Source organism: Oxyura jamaicensis, chromosome 4, assembly GCF_011077185.1.
Source record: "Oxyura jamaicensis isolate SHBP4307 breed ruddy duck chromosome 4, BPBGC_Ojam_1.0, whole genome shotgun sequence".
Lineage (NCBI taxonomy): Eukaryota > Metazoa > Chordata > Aves > Anseriformes > Anatidae > Oxyura > Oxyura jamaicensis.
Window position 1 is genome coordinate 58,538,510 of NC_048896.1, and position 23,053 is coordinate 58,561,562.

General features: G+C 37.9%; 1 long non-coding RNA gene across 1 annotated transcript in view; it reads right to left on the bottom strand.

Annotated features, from left to right (window-relative positions):
* The window catches only part of LOC118166991, a 144,404-nt gene extending 122,541 nt beyond the window's left edge, over positions 1-21,863 (bottom strand). Inside the window, exons 1-3 of the long non-coding RNA XR_004750858.1 lie at positions 21,750-21,863; positions 16,926-17,031; positions 1,364-1,464 (exon numbers count right to left, since the gene is read on the bottom strand). This is a non-coding gene — a long non-coding RNA (uncharacterized LOC118166991). The remainder of the gene's footprint in view (positions 1-1,363; positions 1,465-16,925; positions 17,032-21,749) is intronic.
* Between the last annotated feature and the right edge of the window lie 1,190 nt (positions 21,864-23,053).

Genomic DNA, 23,053 nt, shown 5'->3' on the forward strand with positions numbered 1-23,053 from the left:
TCTGACACCAGCAAACATGTAAAACATTCAATCACCCATAAATGAGCAATTTACATATTGTTTCTGCAGTTCCAATAGTGGAAAACTAAGACCTAGGCCAGCAAATTTCATCTCTGGCTTGGTATAGCTTAGTTAGTAACAGCAAGGCATAGAATCACAATGTAAAGATCGCTGTGACACAAAGCCTTTCAATACAGGGTGTTTTACATTATAATCAGGATCGAGATTCTTACTGAGAAGCTTCTTTGCTAGAGGGAAAATCCTTAATCTTAGTCCCAGGAAGGAAAAATATATTCAGAACAAAAGGCAGACTTCCAATATCTAGCAAACAAGATCTGTACTTTAGCCCAGTACAACCTTCAGTGTTTAAACACATTAATAAGGAACCTGCAAATTTATTTTCAGGATTTTTTACTGCAGCATGTGGGTATAGAAAATAATACATCTGATAGGAAGATATTTCACAGAGGTCTGATAGCCACTTCACAAGTAGCAACACTATACTTTTATCACCCTCATCACCCTAAACCTTCTTGCTGGTTGTCTAAGAGCTGCTGACCACCTATCTTTCCCCTAAAAAAGCTAGGCATACAAATATCTTACAAAGTTTTGGTAATCTTTCACTTTTGAAAGTCTCTGTTTCCTTGATGTCAATTCTATCTCCCCTGCCTGACTAGCTAGAGCATCCTAATAGCAGCAAACTAGCAGAAACCCTGCGTGGAGCTCAGCCTCCTCCTTTTAACTGACAATACAACAGCCCTCTACCCACCAATGCTTTTTTCTTCAAGACAGACAAAAAAGGAGGAAACTTCATTGGGAAGCAGCAGTTTAGAAATTTGACCTTTCAGTGCATGGTGCTTACTTTCATCAGCAATAAGCTCTCAACTTTAATACTGAAAAATAATGAAGAAGAGTGAAGAATGAAGAAACCGACACTGTGTCTGCTTAGACTCATGTTGCCTATATGCTCCCACAGAGCAGAATAATTTTATCACTTTTTTTTGAAAGCATTTTGCTAGTGAATGAAAAATACCTTTAACTACATATACTCCTTGACTATAGTAGTCGATTTGGTCTTAAAAAAGGAAAATTCAAACATGTTTCTGTCACATTAGTCCATAGATTCCCAAGTAATGTTACATTAGTACATTACAATGGTAAAAAAAAAAAAAAAGGAAAAAGAAATATATTGTAACACACTACACACCAGATACATCATTCACATGTAAAGAACCAACAGTGCCTTTTGCAAACATATTTTCTGGTTTATGTTTTTTTTTTTTTTTTTTTTAAAAAAAAAAAAAAAGAAAAAAAAAAGTACTAAGCCTACCAAATAATTTGTTTGAAGCACTTCTAGACTTACCAAAGGATGAACTATTCTTGGTTTCAGGTTTTTGTTATTTTTATTGCTCCTTCCCCATTCTTCTCTCTTTTATATTTAATCCTCAAATAAAGAGCTGAAACCTGTGTGGAAATGAAAGAAGGTATTCTCCAGTTACTACAGAGCGTGTGTGGATTGCTGCTTTTACTGCAGAAATACAGATAAGCATGTTTTCCATCCCACATCAGTTACTGCTGTTTTCCTCTATTTATTGCTCTCAATGCATCAGAGGAAAAATATGAAGATGAAAATAAAGAAAAAGGGAGAAAAGTAACAACACTATTCCAGAACAGCAAATGGCTGATATTTGTCTGGAAGGTGGGAGACCTGAGGCAGGTAGTTAGACACAGATAATTGGACTTGGGTCTCCACCAGTCTAACTTCATGCCAAGTCCACTCTACTTGCTTTTCTAAGAAAAGGGAATAAGTGTCTTTCATTTAAACATGAAATTGTATCTTAAAACTCTCACTCCAAAGCTGACACATTGTCACATAAAGCTTGTCCCAAAGAATATTCATTTCCAAACCAAAATATTTAACTAAGAATTTCAACCATGACTACTTTTTTTAGAAATAAGTGAAATACAGGTTGCCTAGGGAGGTGAGAGAGCCACCAGCCCAGGGGGTGTTCAAAAAAAGGTTCATGTAGTACTTTGGGACATGGTTTAGTGGGTAATATTGATAGTAGTGGGACAGTTGGACTGGATGAAAATAAACACTTCAAGAGAATTTTGAACAACTTGATTTGAAAGTGAGAGCATGCTGATTCAAGCAGAATGCCAAAATCAAAACAAAACAAAACAAAAAGAAAACACCCCTGCAAAAGAAAAACACCAAAAAAAAGCACAATGTTCCTGAAGCTTACTGCTACAAAAATTGCTGTCTAAAGCAAGCTGTGGGGTAGGCAAAGATTAAAACGTTGACCACATTCACTGTGTGAAGAGTACTTACGGCTGCTCTTTGTTTTTCAGTTTTTTTTTTCAGTTTATTCTACTAAGATTTTAATTTCAGCAAAGCTGGAGTGGTTTTGTTATGTCGATCTTCCTGTTTGTTTGTTTGTTTGTTCGAGAGCCTGCTTGTATCATTCAACATATTTTCCACCTCTTTCTGCGTGTTTCTGTGGCCTTTCCTGTTTTTAGTATCTTTTCTGTCATTAATTCTTCTGCTTTGTGTGCATCTCTTATACAAAGGCACATTTTTTTTTTTCATTCAAGGAGCTTAAAGTTCTGGTTATTTGCCACCAGCTGAAGGAATACATATTGCTGTGACTGCAGTGCACACCATTTAGTCTACATAATGGTTTAGTCTCTAGTTGAAAGTAAACCAGAAAATCTGTGGAAGTACCTTGATGGATTCCCATAAAAGTAATTGCTACCCTTATATGCTGAACAATTATTTTTCCTCATTACACAGGATCCTGGTTGAGAATTTACTGCATCCGCTGTTCAACATGGCTTATCAAACACTTCTGAACATACTACAAGAAACACAGGACCTACATTAAAAGGCCAAAAATGAAAAACTTGTAAATAATATACAGTGAACTAACTGTCAGTGGGAAATATTAAGAATACCTCCAGTTGAAGGTCCTGCAATACAAGGAAGAAAAAACAAAAGCATCGCAGTATAAAAACAAACTAATAAAAACATTTAACATGTCTCTATGGACTTGAGAAAACAAAATATCGTGCAATCTAGAAAGCAAAATAGAAAAGAAAATGCAAACAAAACCACAGTTATCATACAACTGCCTGGAGTGGGGGGGGGGGGGTTTGGGGGGAACACATTGGTGGGAAGAGGCAGCAGAAACAATTTCTGAAGTGAAATTTATGTGAATCTGCAAAGTCTTTGCACCTTCATGTGTTGGTGGAGACATGGCTGGTGGGTGGAGACAAGACATCTACACACCAGTTCTAGGAACGAGCAGTGACTTTAAAAGGCAGCAAATAAAGAAACATAAGTGCTTGATCTGTATGACCAAATTACAAATCTACAAGTGGTAAAAAGTTTCTTTCCTCTCATTTCCATCACAAATAGTTAACAAACCTTTAAACACTGCATGTATACAACATAAGACAATAAAACAAACACTGGTTCACGCTGGATATACCAGGTTCAGTGATCCCCCTTCTGATTTTTTTATCTCCCGAAATTCCCCCAAGCATTTCCATAATTCTCCCCCAAAACTTATCAATTCCCATCATGGAACATCTTATCTTTTTGACCTCCCTACCATAACTGAAATGTCACTTTATGTTTGATCACCCTTTGAATTTCCAGTTTAAATATACTCCTGACCTATTTATAACTGCTAGATATTTCACATTATTGCTTAGTTTAAGTAGTTGCTCTTCCTCCTCAGTTTTTACCATTAAGATGTAATTTTAAAGTTCATATTTTAAAACTTCTGTAGATGCTCCATTCTCTTACTCAGCCTAGTGAAAATAGCACCACATCAGAACAGACAGAGTATATAAAATTATTAACTTTGTGTGCAGTGAAGTTCATTTCTCCTGCTTTCTACTTCCCTAAGCGAAGCGATAAAAATATTTTAAGTGTGATAGAGATAAGAAGCACTAAAAGACCTTGCAGATGCTATGCAGACAGCTATCAACCATTACCGCATCACCAATCTAATTCCAGTCACAAGTCTCTCAGTTGAAGAAAGGGAACCACACCACCATCCCCCCAAAAACACAAACACACATCTCATAGTCAGGCCTAACGTCAGTGACAATTGTTTTAAATGATGCCTCAGGCAGTGAACATTCAGAAATAAAATTACTAGACCACAAGGGAAGTCCTTCTTTCTCTGCCACCACTCCCTAAAATGTTTAAGATCCATAAAGCCTTTCTGTCTCTCATTTGTTCAAGTCTATTTTGGTCTCCCAGCTTTTCAAATGTGTGCCAAATGTATTCCAATTGTATTCCAAATGTGCCAATAATCTTCTTCAATTAAAATCAAGTCAGCCAAGGCATGAAACCACTGGGAGCTCTAGGATCTACAGAGACTGCAGACTACACACTTTTACTTTGGTCAAGAGAGATTCTAAATTTTTACTTCACCCCCTCCCCCCCCCCCAGCCTTCATTGGCTTTCATAATTTTGAATATAAAGTTCCAAAATGAAGCAGTATGTTATAGATAGATAGATAGATATCTGTACATGCACATGTTTAAGATAAATCAACCAGGAATTAATACTTGAAATGTCATCTGCCTGGATGTAAATAGCTTTATTAAGTATTGTACACATTTCTCTATTCAAAAAGTCACTAAAATACTTCAAAAGAAATAAAAATAATTAATTAGAATGAGCTTTAAGTTTGTGCACAGAACCTAAATTTTTTAATTATTCAATGTCACTACTAATGACTTCTATTCATAAAATTGTAAAGCTGAATTACATCTAGACTTTCATGTAAATTAATTACTTAGAGGAAAGGACTCATGGTCTAAGCTCCAATATAGTAGAGGGATTCACATCTGATTGATAAATGGCACTGCAGTGGTCATATTTTCCTCTCCCTTTGGAACAAAGCCAACTCCAAAGTGACATCTCTGAATTACAGGGTTTGCTGAAGGTTAAGCCACTTAAGGGAAAAAGAAATATATCATTTATAATCTGTAAATCTCTCTCATGATTCTTACTTTCATCCTAGGTTGAGCACTTCCAATGACATCATAAGAGCCCCACAAAGAGTGTAGTGCTCCACTGCATAGAAAAGGAGGATGCTGCCATCATTGCAAGCACAAGAACTTGGATTACACTACTTAAAGCCATTAGCTAATGTGTAAAATAAAGTGCAGGAGCCTGTATTAAATGCTTCACTGATTTTTAATCAAAGGGAGAAATTATATTTCTATTTATTATTTATCTATCTTCAAAACATGACAAATATTTCTAGTGATAATTGTTGAATTTCTGTAATGGTTAGCATTAAGGATGTCTAGATATTAATACACTATTTCTAATGAAATGCCAGTTCACAGTACAGAAATTCACTCACAGACACACATACAAAGCCTGTAATTCCATGTTATAAGCTTTAAAAGCTGCACTCACTCTTGTTGAAACATGCTTTAGCAAGTAGAATATTAGTAAAAAGTTAGTTGTATTTAAGTTCTATTTTAGCTATCAGAGTAATACAATTATATTTCTTACTGGACTGGCTAAGCCTTTCAACACATTGCTATAGTACACATACAATACTGAATTGTAAAGGTATTATTTAGTTACTTAGATTTTAAAAAAATGTAGAGGGCAACCTACAGTACAATTTTTTTTTTTTCAATGCAACACAAACATGAAAAAAATACACAAATGTTTATAGGTTATTCAAAAAACATTGTATACTATCAGGCAAAACATGAAAAACATCCTATCCAAACATGGAGGCTAGAACAATGTTTTACTTTCAAGATGTTTGAACTTTTGAAAGCAAAAAGAAAATGAGCAGGAAAAAAGCAAATTTTGAATAATTGATTAACATTTAATCAAAGGCCTTAAATAAGATATTCCTGTATCTAGAGTAATCATTTAAGTTTTACTAAAATAACTTGATCACTGAAATTTTAAAACTTCACATGAAATTAAAGTTTGAACGCTTTGTATACATCATTTTTTTTTCTTCTTCCATTTTCATTTAATAATATAATTGAACCAAGTTCTTTAGGAGATTACTCACTGAATGCATGTCTTTAAACTCAAAGATGCTAAACCACTCTCATATGAGAGTCCACTATCATCAGTAGAACTACTCTCATGCCATTAGTTAAAGTTCAGTACTGCACGTATCTGGAACATAACATTGAAGTAGACTCTGATTCATGTAGAAATAGAGAAGGTCGGTTGCATTTTACATCTTAATAATAAACACTACTTTTGTAATTATGGTATTTAGTATTCATAGACCTAACACATTTGCAAACAAAAACAAATATAAAATCACTCTCTTACACTAGCTGTGGTGATTACGGTGTCTCTGGTTTTGGTAGGGTAAAATATATACAAAGTCTCTTATCAGGGAGAAAAACAATTGCAATTAGTACAAGTTGTTTGAAAATTCTCAAGTACAAAACTCACAAATATATGCATGGAAAACTCACTCCAAAAAGACTGTGGAGACCCAGGGGCGGGGCCTGACCAGAGATGTGGCTGTTCAGGCCTCTGGCTGCAGGGAGGGCCTGAGCTTGCTGCTGCCAGGGCAGGGCAGCTTGGAGAATGCCTGTTCTCAGGTGAAAGGTCCGCTCACCATGGTGGCTGAGCTCAAGGAAGAGGTGGTTGGACTGAGGGGCATGAGGTTGTGTCAGCAGGAGATAGACTGGTGGAGTAACTCTCAGGTGTGCCAGAGGGAAGGGCACCAGGGAGATGCTCCCCAGAGGGCAGTGGAGCCCCTGCCCGGTTACTATCAGGCAGAAGGAGGGGACCAAAACAATGAGGAGGGTTGGAAGCAAGTCCCTCTTCAGCATCACAGGCAACCCCCCTCCCTACCTACCTTGCTTGCTTCCCCAGGTGCCCCTCCATAATAGTTTTAAGGCCCTGCATCTTGAAGAAGAGGTAGGTGAGGATGTGGTGGAAGGCCCACCTACAAGGTCACATCAGAACAGGCAGCTGACACCACACCTCAAGACTGCCTCCGAAAAGAAAGAAAGAAGGGTAATTGTAGTAGGAGATTCCCTTCCGAGGGGAACAGAGGGCCCAATATGCAGTGCTGACCCTCATCAAAGGGAAGTCTGTAGCCTACCTAGAGCCCGAATCAGGGATATCACCAGGACACTCCCCAGCCTGGTGCGCTCCACAGACTACTACCCCAACTGATCTTCCAGATAGGTGGAGAGGAGGCTGCGTCCCGTAGGTGAATGAAGAAAAACTTCAAGGCCTTGGGACAGTTGGTGAAAGAGTCTGGAGCACAAGTCATTTTCTCTTCCCTCCTTCCATTCTGGGGTGATTATGTGGGACAGAATAGAAGGATCCATAAATGCTTGGCTACAAGATTGGTGCTAGAGGCAGGGCTTTGGGTTCTTTGATAATGGCTGGTTTTATAAGACATCAGGCCTGACAGTAATACACGGGAAAGGTTTATCTCACAGGGCAAGAGGGTTCTGGGACAGGAATTAGCAGGGCTCATCTGGAAAGCCTTAAACTAGATTCAAAGGGGGAGGGGGTTGTAGCCAGGCTTGCACCGGTAGGGCAGCTCCCAAGCGATGATGAAGACTGAGAGACCTCCCACCCTCCTAGAGTGAAATTAGCATGCTTAGCTTACTTCCTGAAGTGCCTGTACACCAATGCACGTAGCATGGGGAATAAGCAGGAGGAGTTAGAAATCCGTGTTTGGTCAGGAGACTATGATCTAGTGGCAATTACAGAGACATGGTAGGACAGCTCACATGACTGGAATGTGGTCATGGATGGGTTATGTCCTGCTCAGGAAAGACAGGCCAGAAAGACAAGGAGGTGGAGTTGCTCTTTACATTAAAGAGCAACTACGTTGGACTGAGTACTGTCTGGGGTGGATAAGGAACGAGTTGAGAGAGTCTGTAGGTGAGAATTAAGGCGCAGGCTGGCATGGCAGATACTGCTGTAGGCATCTATTACACGCCACCAGATCATGATGAGGAAGTTGACGAGGCCTTCTATAGGCAGCTGATTGCAGCCTCATGAACACCAGCCCTGGTTATTGTGGGGGATTTTAACTACCCTGACATTAGCTGGAAGGCCTACTCAGCCAGCCATCTGCAGTCCAGGAAGTTCCTTCAGTGTATTGATGCTAACTTCCTGATGCAAATGGTGGACGTGCCAACTAGGAGAGGAGTGCTGCTGGATCTTGTCCTCACTAACAAGGAGTGACTGGTTGAAGTGGTGAAGGTTGAGGGCAGCCTTGGTTGCAGCAACCATGAGATAGTGGAGTTTAGGATCTCATGTGGCAGGAACAGAGTACCGAGTAGAATTGCAACCCTGGACTTCAGTAGGGCCACCTTTGACCTTTTCAATCATTTTCTAGGGGAAATCCCATGGGACAAGGTACTTGAAGGAAAAGGGGCCTGAGATAGCTGGTTAGGATTCAAGGACTGCTTCTTCTGACCTCAAGAACAGAGCATCCCAACAGGTAGAAAGTCAGGAAAGAGAGCCAGGAGACCTTCATGGTTAAACAGGGAATTGCTGGGCAAACTCAAGTGGAAGTGAAGAGTCTACACATCATGGAAGGAGAGGCTAGCCACTTGGGAGGAATATAAGGCAGTTTTCAGAGGATGTAGGGAGGCAACTAGGAATGCTAAGGCCTCCCTACAGTTCAATCTTGCAACAGGGGTCAGGGACAATAGAAAGAGCTTCTTCAAATACATTGTGGATAAAACTAACACTAGAGGCAATGTAGGCCCACTAATGAACAAGGTGGGTGAGCTGGTGACAGAAGATGAAGAGAAGGCAAATTTACTGAATGTCTTCATCTCTGTCTATAATGCCAGAGGCTCTCCTGAGGAGCCCCATACCCCTGAGGCTCTAGACGAAGCTGAAATAAAAGAGGAGTTTGCCTTAGTTGATGAGGGCTGTGGTAAGGACTGATTAAGCAAGCTGGACATCCACAAGTCCATGAGTCCTGACAGGATGCATAAATGGGTGCCGAGGGAGCTGGCAGAAGTCATTGTTAGACCACTCTCCATCATCTTTGCTAAGCCATAGGCATCGGGGGATGTGCCTGAGGACTGGAGGAAGGCAAATGTCACTCTGGCCTTCAAAAAGGGCAAGAAAGAGGACCCAGGTAACTATAGACCAGTCAGCCTCACCTCCATCCCCGCTAAGGTGATGGAACAACTTATCCTTGACATTGTCCCTAGACATACCAAGGATAAAAGGGTCATTAGGGGCGGTCAGCATGGCTTCACCAAGGGGAAGTTGTGCTTGACCAACCTGATAACCTTTTGTGAGGATATAACTGGGTGGATAAATGATGGAAAGGCAGTGGACATGGTGTATCTTGATTTCAGTAAAGCTTCTGACGCCATCTCCCACAGCATCCTCACAGCTAAACTGAGGAAGTGTGGTCTGGATGATCAGGTAGTGAGGTGGACTCTAAACTGGCTGACGGGAAAAAGCCAGAGGGTTGTGGTTAATGGGACAGAGGTGAGTTGGAGGCCTGTATCTAGCGGAGTGCCTCAAGGGTCAGTACTGGGACCAGTACTGTTTGATGTATTCATCGATTACTTGGATGAGGGAATGGAGTGCGCTGTCAGCAAGTTTGCTGATGACACTACTGGGAGGAGTGGCTGACATGCCAGAAGGCTGTGCTGCCATTCAGCAGGACCTTGACAGGTTGGATAATTGGGCGGGGAGAAACTTAATGAAATATAATAAAAGCAAGTGTAGAGTCCTGCATCTGGGCAAGAACAACCCCAGACATCAGTATAAGTTGGGGAATGCCCTGCTGGAAAGGGGTGAAGGAGAGAGGGACTTGAGTGGACAGCTGGATGACCATGAGCCAGCACTTTGCCCTTGTGACAAAGAAGGCCAATGGCATCCTGGGGTGTTTCAGAAGGGGTACGGTTAGTAGGTCAAGACAGGTTCTCCTCTTCCTCTACTATGCCCTAGTGAGACCACATCTGGAATACTGCGTCCAGTTCTGGGCCCCTCAGTTCAAGAAGGACAGGGAACTGCATGAGAGAGTCCAGCGCACAGCCACAAGATTGATTAAGGGAGTGGAGCATCTCCCTTACGAAGAAAGGCTGAGGGAGCTGGGTCTCTTTAGCTTGGAGAAGAGGAGACTGAGGGGTGACCATATTAACGTTTATAAATATGTAAAGCGTGAGTGTCAGGAGGATGGAGCCAGATTCTACTCAGTGATACTCAATGATAGAACAAGGGGCAATGGGTGTAAGCTGGAACATAGGAGGTTCCTCTTAAATATGAGACAAAACTTTTTTACAGTGAGGGTAACAGAACACTGGAACAGGCTGCCCAAGGGGGTTGTGGAGTATCTTTCTCTGAAGACTTTCAAAACCTGCTTGGACGTGTTCCTGCGTGACATGATTTAGGTGTTCCTGCTCCAGCAGGGGGATTGGACTAGATGATCTTTCAACATCACTTCCAATCCCTAATACTCTGTGAAAACCATGCTACTTCTTATCCCATTAGGCAGAGAGGAAAATGAGAGACAAATTAATCCTTTGTGTTATTTCTGATGCATAAAGCAATGACAACAAAAAACTAAACAGACCTTAGTAAAAAACAGAAAAATGACTCGAGGATATGAACTCCCAATCCTATTGTGAGAAACTCTCTCTAGTGTAAACCAGCATCGACCTTTATGGAGCTACATTAGTCCATGCCAGATGAAAGTCTGGATTTCATCACAAATTTTCAGCTGTAGGAAGGAACAATAAAGAAACTAAGCTTCTCCATCACTAATTAGATATTAAAAATAATAATAGCCATAATCAAGGGGAACAATAGGCTTCAGCATAAGTTTTGGCCAAAGCTGTGCTGAGCTACAATAAGATTATAGAATGTAATGCCAAAGATGATTCAGAAAACAGGAGAAAAAAATCTGAATTGCTAGTGACAGTGCTATCCAAATCATACCTGGCAGGAACACTGCAAAAACCACATCTGTTGTTGGGAATTGGATCTCCTCTTTGAAGAGGAGAGCTACCTTAGGTTTTTTGTTGTGGCTGTCATGAAATGAAACATCAAAGTGAAACTGAAACTCACCATCATATTCCAAATCCCAGGAGACTGGCCTCAAGTGCCTTCTGGTTATAGGAGTAAAAGATAGCTTTACTTATTATGAACGTGTGAGAAACAGGCATGCTATATCAAAGGCTATGAAATCTGGATTTTAAACTTTCAAGATACCAAAACTTCTCACTTTCAAGGAATGGAGAGAAACTGGAATTGAGTAACTGATGGAATTCTAACATGAGTTTTCATAACTTTACATGAACTAAACTCAAACTCAGCAGCTGCATCTATGTGTAAATCAAATTTGCCTGGCTTTGCAAACGAAACTGAAAACTATTTGTGATGAAATCTGGCTGATGACATTACACTAAGGAAGAGGTTACTCCTTTCTGTTTAGAAAATATCATATAACACAAAGGTCCTGCTGCGTCTACCCCAGAAGTATCTGCATCCATTGGCAAATTTCAATATTTTTTTTTTATTCAGGAATTCTACTGAATTATCCAGGGTTATTTTTTTCCAGACATCAGCAAACTCAAAATTTACCAAGTCTCTCAAGACTGTGGGATTCCTGCACTAGAAACTAGAGTTCATCAATGATTTTTTAACTTTTGAAGCTCTTCACGTGGCTTCATTCATGGTGGCAAAACATCATGGAAGAAAGGCGTAGTGCTTAGCTATTCTGTGCTAAACAGAAAATGGAAAACCAACACAGTAATGTAAATGTATATTTTAAATAGTATACCATTTACAAACAGTTTTGCTAACAGAGTAATTTTTCCAATAATAGTGAAAGAGTCAAAGACTAAAATCACTAAGTTAAAAAGTGTCTAATTTTCCCAAATATAATAGCATTCTAAGATACAATTCCAATTCATATTTATTATTTTAAGAAACCTAAAATCCCATACAGTTAGACCATATTAATTATGGAAGACTAAGCATAGGAATTCACCATCCAGAAATACTTTGCCAGAATCTCAGAATAGCAAAAGCTGCATCTAATTGTTAGGCTTACTAAAAACGATACAAGACTTTCTGACTCCATGACCATTTCAGGACTGGTATGTTTTAGATGTGAGGTAATAAGATCACCAGCGTCATTAGGGAATTGCTAGCAATCCCTGCCCCACTGACAAGTTACATTTAACAGAAGAACTGGTTTTAATAATTTTCAAAGAGCAGCCTGCATCTGAAATTCATTGTATAAACAAACTTAATAGGAAAAAAAAAATCTTCAAAGGGACTCCTGATGTTTTATTTTGCAAATTATGTAGTTTATGGACTTGAGAAACTGCATGAAAGGGAAAGCTGAATTACTATCCATCTCTTAAACAGTCTCAGAGACAGAATAACCCTCTCTCTTTTAAAGATATTCCTCCCAGCTCAAGGACTAAGACATTTTGGCAAGGTATGTTTCAAGTCTTGCACTCTCCACTGACAGCAACTGCCTTGTACCTGAGCTGGTCAGAGAATCAATGCAGCAGGTATGCTGGGAACACATTTAACTAATCAAATTCCCATCAAAGACAGTATCCCAAAATCCAGTAACAATGACTTTCTCACAGTTCTTCTGTCATTAGTCTCCCCTTTTCTATGAAGTCAAGGGATCAGTCATATCACCCCTGCTCAGCTATGTTTCAGTTGTTCTCTTTTGTTTTGGCATGGTTTATAAATGTCTCAGATTAAGACAAGGCTCCATCCAGCTCTGTGGCTTAATGTCACACAAAGGCAGAAACTTAGAAGCCCCTCCCTTCCTACCACTAAAAAAGACGTGTGTTAGGCCTGTAATGGTGAATTTTGATGCACTTGCTGAATTTAAGAATAACATACAAGTTACGCTCCTTACCAACAGGCAAACGAAAAAAAAAAAAAAAAGGAAGAAAAATAAGAGACCAAAAAATACCACAAGCTACAGGAAAGCAACCCAACCACTACTGTTTTCTTGTGTGCTGTGAAAAACAAGCTCAGTATCTAGAGTCACAGAAAGAAGTAGAGAAAGACTTAACACAATTAGTTTTCAGTGTTTAGAAAAAAGCATCAGCTTTTCAAGGTGGCAGCACTAAGTCAGCCATCTGTAAAGCCTGAAGTAGCATAAGCCTCTCTTCCTGCAGACCGAACTGGTGTTTCAGTACTGCTCCACAGCAACCTAGAGTTGGAGAAGAAAACCCTGACCTGAGCTCATGATGCACACATCAACGAGAAGCAGCCTTTTTATTGGTATGAACGCTTACCTGCACTCTTGTGCTGCATATACAGGATGTTATTTTTGCTAGATAAGGAAAAGTTCAGACCATTCCTTGTTCCAGTCATGGATGTGCAGCTACCAATCATAAGAGTCCAGCTTATGCTTCGTTGTTGCTGTGCCTACCAGCAATGTACTTAGTTTCACTGCTGGCACTTTCATTTCTTTATGCATGCAACATCACAAACACAACAGCATTACACATGTGCAAAACATACACATATGTCTATCAGAAAGAGTATGACCCCACCTTTAATGTTTTTCATTATCCAGTTAGGCAGAGAGAACATCACCAAAAAAAAAAAAAAAAAAAAAAAAAAAAGATTTAAAATAACTCCCACTTCTGGAACTTAAACTAAGTCATCAAACAGTTCTCATGTTTCAGCTTTCAAAATACCATTGAGTCACCTATATTGATAAAGTCTGCACCACCCACCTCTGTATCTGGTTATTATGCTGTTGAAGGGAGGCATATGTTTAACCATGAAACATTCACATACTCTCTTCAACCCTATAACTCATAAGACTCAGAGCTAGGTAGGGCTGTTAACAACACCAGCTTCACTCCCAACAAAACTTACTTTCAGTGAAAGCATCATTCCTCAAGTGTTGCAACAGTCCCACAGAGACTACGTCAATATCAGCTAGTCTATTCCAGTGAAGTAAAAAGCTGCAAAAAAGCCCAAGAGAGAAAGAACACCCCCCTGCTTTAAACCTTACGTGACCAACTCTTTTCCAGTGGGCTCTAATGAACTTAGGTGGTTTCCATTTAACAATTTAAGTGGATACAAATTATTTTTTTATTCCAGGTGGTAGTGATAAGGCTGTTGTATTCAGGTGATAAAAACAGTGAAAGCTACTGTCAAGCAAGCCTCTAAAATTCTCCTAACTCCCTCTCCTTTGGAATCCATGATTTTGATTTTGTTTCATTTTGCTTTTTAACTGGAGGGCTCACTGAGGAACAAGCTGTAGTTTCCTTGGCACATAAAAATGTGCTTATGTAAAATGGTGTAGTAATGATCTTTCTCAGCCTGACACTTAACTCATTCAGATCTATAAATCACTCTGAGATACTTAGTCTAATGCAAGATAATAACTCAAAATAGAATTCTCATTTAATTTCACTGCAATTAAACCAAATAAAACACAATATATCTTTTTTTTTTTTTTTTTTTTTTGTAACTCTCAAGTTTATCCACCTTCACCAGTATTTGTATTGTTCTCTGCCTTTATGCAGGCCTGATCCTGTGGCAATAGAGATTTAAACAAGATTCCAAGATTCTGCTTTCAGAGAAACAGCAGGAACAGGTTCTTTTTTGAAGTCTCCTTCTTTCATCATTATGGTTATCCAATGACACGTTTTCCCAGAATTTCCTCTTCATAACCACTACGACTTACAGAGCTACAAACTTTAACCCACCTCTCCACCTCCCCTCACCTTTGCAATATATTTTAATTTCCATTTGCAGCTCAGGGCAAATGTCTTTCCCATTGAAGGCATAGACAATGTAGTGATTTTATAGACCACCGCCTTTACAGAAATAGTCAGAAATCAATCAACAGTAATGAAAAGAATATATCAGGACAAAATGGAGTTTGCAAAACATATGCTTTCTGAGTTATCTGCACTCATAAAAGCTCACTGCGTTATGCAGACAATATGATTCATATTATAAGTTACGGAAACATACCGATACTTAGGTCCGAAGTTGACTGAATGCAAATTTACTGAAGAATATAGATGACTTGGTTATAAAAGCAATAATAATAAATGCAGTACAATACTATTCTTCCTAGAATACAGACTGCATTTTCCTACTGAATACATTTGTACTGTTTGGAACTGTTGTGACATGGTCAAGCACCTAATTACAAGATTTTTCCACAAGGGATGATGCTTACTTCTTGTGCACATGCAGCCAGTATTGTATTCTGCTAATCATCCTAATCTCTGAAGCATAAGGGTTACATATGTAGGTATACAATATGGCAGATAGCACTTAAAGAACCACAGGCCTATTTTAGCAAAGTCTGGAACATATTATTGCAAAATATATGTATTTATCTTAGAGATAAGAGAGCAATTCACAGAAGATAATTCACCAGCTGCTCTTTTTCTTCTGACAATGGAATGCAATTTCCAGGAAGGTATTTTATTTGATCTCTCTCATATTTTTAATGAACAGGACAACAACTGCTAGAATATTTAGGGGTCAGATTTCAAAATGAGAACTGTCTTGGTCAGCTACAAGATTTCATATGCAGTTTCTGGTGTACCTCTTGTTCCCTGAATATAAAATCATGACTTTGTAATCAGGAGGAAATATTAACAGAAATAATGTGGTTTGGGATGTCACAGATTGAAGTTCCCTTGAAGTTTAAGGGGAAATTGATAGATGAGCAGAATAACAAAAATTTGGAAATTGTTTACCTTTCTGTTTTTTGAAACATGCAGGCCTTTGCCTCAAGTATTATTATAATTGAGAAAGAAAAAAAAATGGTTTAGCCTTCTAAATTTTTTCAGTTAACATTCAGAGAGATAACTGCATAGGTATTGTTTGGACTGTGATTCTTGAAAAATTTTACCAGACAATTCCATAGGAACATCCAGGACACCAAAAGTGAAGAAGCACATGTGTAAATTTTTAGTCTGAGATACCACAGTATTGCTGTGAGATTAAGATGTAAGAACAACCCTCCCAGGCCCCTCTGAAGGAACCTCTAGCTCAGTGGGCTCTGACCAAACAGTGGGGAGGTGAGAATAGCCAGGGAAGAGCCTCCCTCAGGCAGAACCGGACGGGAGTTCCAGCATTCACTGTCCTGAAAGTCTCTCAGCTAGATGTGGTGTTTTCATATACAAAGGCATTATCTTCTGAAAAAAGGCTTAATGTCCACTGAAGTTAACCACAATACCCAAAAGCAATTTACATAGGCTGAGCTTGAGATTCACAGAGAATAAAACTATGGCATTGGTCTGATTCAACCTTCTGATCACATTGACACCATAACCAGACAGTTCTGGGGCATGTATCATTCCCCAATCTTAACTATCTGGCTCCATCTGAAAGGGAAATTTGGGATGTGTTTCAGGTGGGAATGGCAAGCTCCAACATAGAGTTTTGGTAATTTCACTATAAACAGGTGGGCATAATATGCTATCTGGTCTGATCTACTTCCAAATTCAGACAGTCCTATGCTATAAGCACATGTCCATTCAAGTCAAATTATTTGAAATTACTATTAATTGCAGTGCAATTCTAACATCTCTGAATTTGTCACAAGCCAGCTACTTTAAACTGTCCATTTCCTCTATTCTAAAGAATCATTAAATATCTTTCCAGTTCATTAAGTGCACAGCAGAGAGCAGTGACAAGAAGTCCTGATATTTTAAGATAAAATAATTTTAAGAGGCACAAACAAAAACATGTTTACTTTAGTCACATTTGTCATGATACATTCCTTTTATTTGATGCATGATACATGCATTAAAAATTGTTCAAATACTAGCATGTTTTATAATACCAAAATTATAATAAATTTATCCACTTGTTTGTGATTAGAAGTATAGTTTCATACAGTTTTGCCTTTCATGAGGTGTTTGTAAACTGTCATGCAGCAGCTTACCATAATATTGTTGCTGTACCACTTCACTGACCATGTCCAGGAATGCTTCCACAGACTCTCTGAAGATGATGGGAGGCATGTGCTTCTAGAGCACATCTACACTAGGCTGTGGAGAACAAGGCAAAGAGACATGATATGATTCTCACTGCACTAACATTGGACAAAAGCTGTCTGGCCATAAGACCACAGCATCTTACCCAATTTTTCTGAGATAGTTAACTAACACATCTACACTGCCTCTAGGACTAGACATAGAACTATGTCTTGTCAATATGCCTACTTGGGAAACAACTGATATGAAATTCAAATGCATTGCATAAATGTGCCAGAGTCACGTGTCTTTCCAGACTCCAGTGAGGTGACTTTGTGGCCCCACTTCCCATCCTGAGACAATTTTTAGTCCTGACCTTTATAAAATAGTCTTTCAGTCTCCTGAAAAAAAATATATAAATATTTTTATATTGAATATAGTGTCTTGAGGCCAATAATATTTACATATAAAAGTGTGTGGGATACAGGCAGGGTCACATGAACTACAAATGAGTCTCTCTCTAGATGGCAAACATTAGTCAAAGACAGGAATATACACCAGCTATATTGGATATCATGCTCTTAAACATAGGTTGAATCCCTGCTTTGTTTCTTCCGTAACATCTTAGTGAACTGAGTTCTTTATATCTGAAGCTGTTTATCTGTATCTAAACTTGCAAGCATAACTTAATGTTTCAATGTGAGGTACGTAGCATTGTTTCAATTTAAGCAAGCAGATGCTCAGCATCTCTGAAAATATTTTTTTTCTTTTTTTTCTTTTTTTTCTTTTCTTTTTTTTTGTGATGCCATCTAGACTTGAGCAGTTATTGAGCACCAAATCTTGTTTTATATCACCATTCCATCTCACACCTCTCCCACATGGGGATTTCCTTCAGAGAACATTTTGGAAGCATTATGGCATTACCGTCCAAGCTCTGCTGAGTCAACTCATGATTTCAAATATAACTATTTTTATGTATGTTGGCAGTTCATCCATGTAAGGTACATAGTTGGTGTCTACGGACTTCATGTTCCTGGGTAAAAGGCTGTGATGTGGTGCTTTATCCTCTTTTACTTCTACTTTTTGCATTTTCTTGAAGCTGATGCTTTTCTCATTTGGGACATTGCTATCATTTAACATCTGCAGAGGGGTGTATTCTTTAGAGTAAAGTATTTGCATCCTCGTGTTTTAGTCAATCATGTACAAAGCAGTAGACACAGAACAACATAACACAAGAGAGACAGTTACCTAAAATCACTAGGAATTCAGAAAAGGTCACAGAGACTAAATATAAAGGTTGTGTCAGACTTATGAACTAAAGTAGATAGTGTATACTCTAGCTTCATTTGGCAAGCATAGCTCGTAGTACTACAACTTGACTTTTTGCAGCATCATATTTTTTTTTTAATTACAGCAGTGAACTGGATGAGTTAAGTAGCTCCTGATTTCCTTTTTCAATAAGCCCTTCAGACTGAGGGGAAAAGCCTTCTTAAGCCTGCACCAGAACTGTGCTTGAAGCAAGGCTGTGCCTGAATTAGCTAACCTTCCCTAGCTCCCATTGATGGGACTTGTGGGCAGGGGAAGAATGTAAGATGGTTCCTAGTATGCTTTGGAGATAACAACAAAAGGAAGGACATGGCCAATAACACACTTAAATTTATCAACACAGCTCAATATTTTTTTTTCTTATTTCTGTTCCCTCTAAGTATCATCTAATTGTATTTATACTATAAAATGTTACGTGTGTACATGCATACATAAAGGCACATGTATTTCTGTAAGTATGTGTACATATATAGTTAAAACTTTACATTGAAATGATTCTTTAAAAAGTTCCAAATTATGCTTTAAAATATTTCATGAATGCACTATGATATTTTCCCCTTTAAATAAACTTTATCTATGATTATATACATATATTTTTATCATGCTAAACTTAAGAAAACTAGTTGGAAAAATTTGGTTAGGTACTACTGTCTTTGAATGATGTTGCACTGCATGCTTAGATTTTATTATTATTATTATTAGGTTTTCTGTGTTTTTTGTTTTGTTTTGTTTTGTTTTTTACCATGTGCTTTATTAGAAGCAAATGTCTGTAATAATTATCAATAGTAATGCCTAAAACATCTATAAGGAGATACACAGGATTCAAGCAGACACCTATATGATATTGATTAATAATTTTGTTGTACAACCTAAGGATAAAAATCTGCCCTGCCTATTTCTAAGGCCCCAGTTTGATCAAATACAAAATGGCTCTAGTTATTCAGGGCTGTGGTATTTCAGCCACAGGATTTTTTCAGTATTTACAGGTCTCAACAGTAAATGGCTGCTTCTGGTACAATGAAGTAAAGGAAAAGAAAGGGGGAGAGTTTCATTATTTAGGTTACAGACCATCAAAAGGACAACTGTCAACTCCTAGGAGCACTTGTACTTTTGGAAACTGATTTGTGTTTCTAAAATGAATTTTGCAGTATTTACCACAGAACTATTTGTGCTATAGGGCTTTTTTTCCTAATTCATTATTTAAATACTTAAATAAGTAAACAAATTCTAAGCCACATTTCTGCCAACCGTACTGTTTATTTCTTCTCTAAAATAGTATTTTCATTTTTAACTCTTTTCATATAAGATAATATTTTCAAATGAGTCAAAAAAATTTCAATATTTAGAGGTGGACAAACATAACAATTCAGATAAACCTTCACCACTTATTTACAAACATATATTACAATATTTTCCTTATGATTTCCTTCCATTCTGCCTTTATGAATTTAAATATCTTGTTTGTTTTCTTCTGCCTGAAGCTGTGTTTAGCAAAGGTTTTTTGTTTGTTTGTTTTTTGTTTTTGTTTCCTGAGGTTTCTACAATGGCAGTGACTTAGCCATGCTAAAATAGTCAGTTTGGAAGTCTGGAAGTCATTCTTTAACATTCCAATTTTATGTGCATTACTTTACATGCAGATTATGTCTTCCATTTTGTAACCCACTCTAGTTGCTAAATCAGTGTTTCTATACTACATGTCCATCTTCCCTGTGCTTGGCTCAGCTGGATTCCTTCAATGGTCTACCCTTTATGCTTTTCCATCCATGGTAAACCCTCATTCATCTCAGCGATCCTTTTTTTTTTTTTTTTCTCCTCTGCCATTCACATCTGAGGTTAATTAGTACCATGCAAAGGTAGTTTCTTGCCTCTTTTTCTTATAGGCAACATCTTCTCTTTGGTGTCTTGTGTTCATTGTTGGGTCCCTCATTACAAGAAGGATATTGAGTTACTCATGCATGTGCAGAGAGGTACGAGGAAGCCAAAGAAGGGACTAGAAAGCTATGATGAAGAGCTGAGGGAACTGGGGTTGGTTAGTTTGGAGAAGAGGAGGCTCAGAGAGATCTCATAGCTCTCTACAACTACCTGAAAGGAGGTTGCAGAGAAGACAGTATCAGTCTCTTTTCTCAGGTGGCAAGTGATAAAATGTAAAGAAACAGACTAAAGTTATGCCAGAGGATGTTTAGTTTGGACATTAGGAGAATTTCTTCACAGAGAGAGTAGTTAAGCATTGGAACAACATGTCCCAATGCTTAACTGGCTGGAAGAGTAAAACATTGGAACACAGCTTTTACAAATAATTTACCTGTGCCTACTTAACTTCCTCAGTTACTTAAAGTCCAATTCATTCAGTTATTCTATATCCACTGCTATTTCAAAAATAATAATAATAATAATAAAACACAAAAACAAACAAACAAACAAAAAACAATTACTGAAACACAATTTCCATACCTAAAACAGTGTCCAGATTAGATCTTTTTCCACCAGGATTTTACAGACATTCTGTGATTGTATTTTAGCGAGGATTAGACCTCTTAATAGACCCTCTTAAATAGACCTCTTAAAACCCTCTTAAATACAGACATAACCAAATCTCTTCAGTCTTCAGGATTATTTTGTTGGATGTTAAGACATTTCATAGCTGAATTCACTTGGAAAAGCTTATGCCAAATATCTGTCCCCAACAAACTACCAGTTTTGTTTCCTTACCTTTTTTTGTCCCAACAGAATAACTTATAATACTTCACATAAGCAAAATTGGGTTTTATCCATCAGGTCTAGCATTTCTATTTTAATACACGTATTTAAAGAGAGGGTTTATTTCTCATTATGTATTTTATTACTTACTCTGGAAATTTGCTTTGACCTTTCTTGTGTTCTTCATACACGTTTATCGTTGTTATTTATTTTCCTGTTTCTACAGTTGATCTGATTTTGAAGGATTTCTTCTTGGTTCAATCACTTAAAATTGCTATTTAGCTGTGTAAGTTTCTTCCTTGTCTTCCTATTTCTCATTTTGTTCAGCAGTACAATACCTCCTGAGACACCATTACTGTTTCCTTAAGTAGAATAAATGCTATATCTAAGGAGTTTACTTTTCCTCAGGGCATTTTTGATGAGCTCCCTCATTTTATTAAATCTGTCTTTCTGAAGTTTATTGTCATTCTAACACTTTCATATACATAACTTTCTCATGATACAGATTCTAATTATATTGTGATTATCATTGTTTTGTAGCTCTGCTAGCACTACAATTTAAATGAATGTCTATGTTCTACTTTTATGACTGAAAAAGGTACTCAAATCACTTAACCCAGCTAAATTCAGACAATTTCCCTAGGTTCCCTGCATTGTCAATGAAGACAAAAATTCACCTTCAGGAGGTGATTCAGGAAAAATACCACTTGTCAATATGCAAAGCATACACCTCATCAGAGGAAAAGCATTTTAGTCTCTGTCCAACTCACCTGGATTACTACTTTCAGCTTTGTGGAGTGTACATGGCTTTTGAGACACGCAATCTGCTTCCTCTGTGTGTGCACATTCCATGTAGTCAGAAGGGAAACAGAGAGGTATTCCTCATGCTGTTAGAAGAAAAGAAGAATGTACTTTGTTCTAAATAGGTAACTATCAAATAATAATGTTTTCATTTTTAATTGGACTGTCTCTTAAAAATAAAAATAAAATCTGAATAATGTCTTTATATCTTCATAACAACAAGATAAAACCTCATGCTGTCTGGGAGTCAAGTTACCCAAGTGCTTTCAAAAAGGAACAGCATTTTATTAAATGGGGCACTTTCTCTCTACAATTATCCAAGATACTACAGGAAATATTGAGTGATTTGAAATTGACATATGTCAAGTATGTCACTTACATCTTCTTGTTTGTTTGTTTTGAGATGACTCCCTGAGGCTGAAGTCTTAAGGAGAATTAGTAGAAGGGAGAATTAGAATCAGCTGCCAGTTGTCTGAGCTGGATTCCCTTTGATTAAAGAGCACTGCTGCTTATGTTCACATAGTTGAGGAACCACTGCTAGCCACTACTATCCAAAGACAGATGTGAAAGTTTTGACTCATAAAAAGTGTATGAAGAAAACTAACAGGACACCAATCTCCTGGTACCTCTTATGACAAAGAGAAAGATTTGAATAAGATATTTAAAGACTACAAAATTTGTTTCCTCTGCAAATGCCTTGCAAAATGTTATTAATAAATCATCAATTTCATCATTGTTTGACTTTTGGGACCATTGTCATAACCAAACAAAAAGAGCCAAGTCTTGGTACTCTGGGACAGTGAAAGCACATATTCATCTGAGACACCAAGCTCCTGACTGCAGATACAAGCTTCTGGGAACAGGTACTTCATCAACTACTCATTGATGACAATTATGAGATATTTACAATTTGAAAACAATGCAGATAGAGCTCTCTCTCTATAAAACTTTAATGAGCAGCATGTTTTGTTGGAAGTGTCATAAAACTTTCATCAAAGTTCAAAATATTCCCAAGAAAACAGCTCTGTCTTTGACAAGAAGATCAGAAATATGCAGTTTAGATCAAACAGTGTGAAGAGGAAGAGAAATGTCGTCTGTTATAATTATTAGGATACGATAATTATACTTTTACAAGCTCAGAATTTTTTTAAAAAGCAGCTCAATAAACATTGTAAAATCTAGCATTAATGTTAGCTTTTATAGTTTTCCTTTTAAGGAAGATAAACAAAGTCATAGTAGCTAAAAGCCTAACGATAATAGACAGAGAATGCCG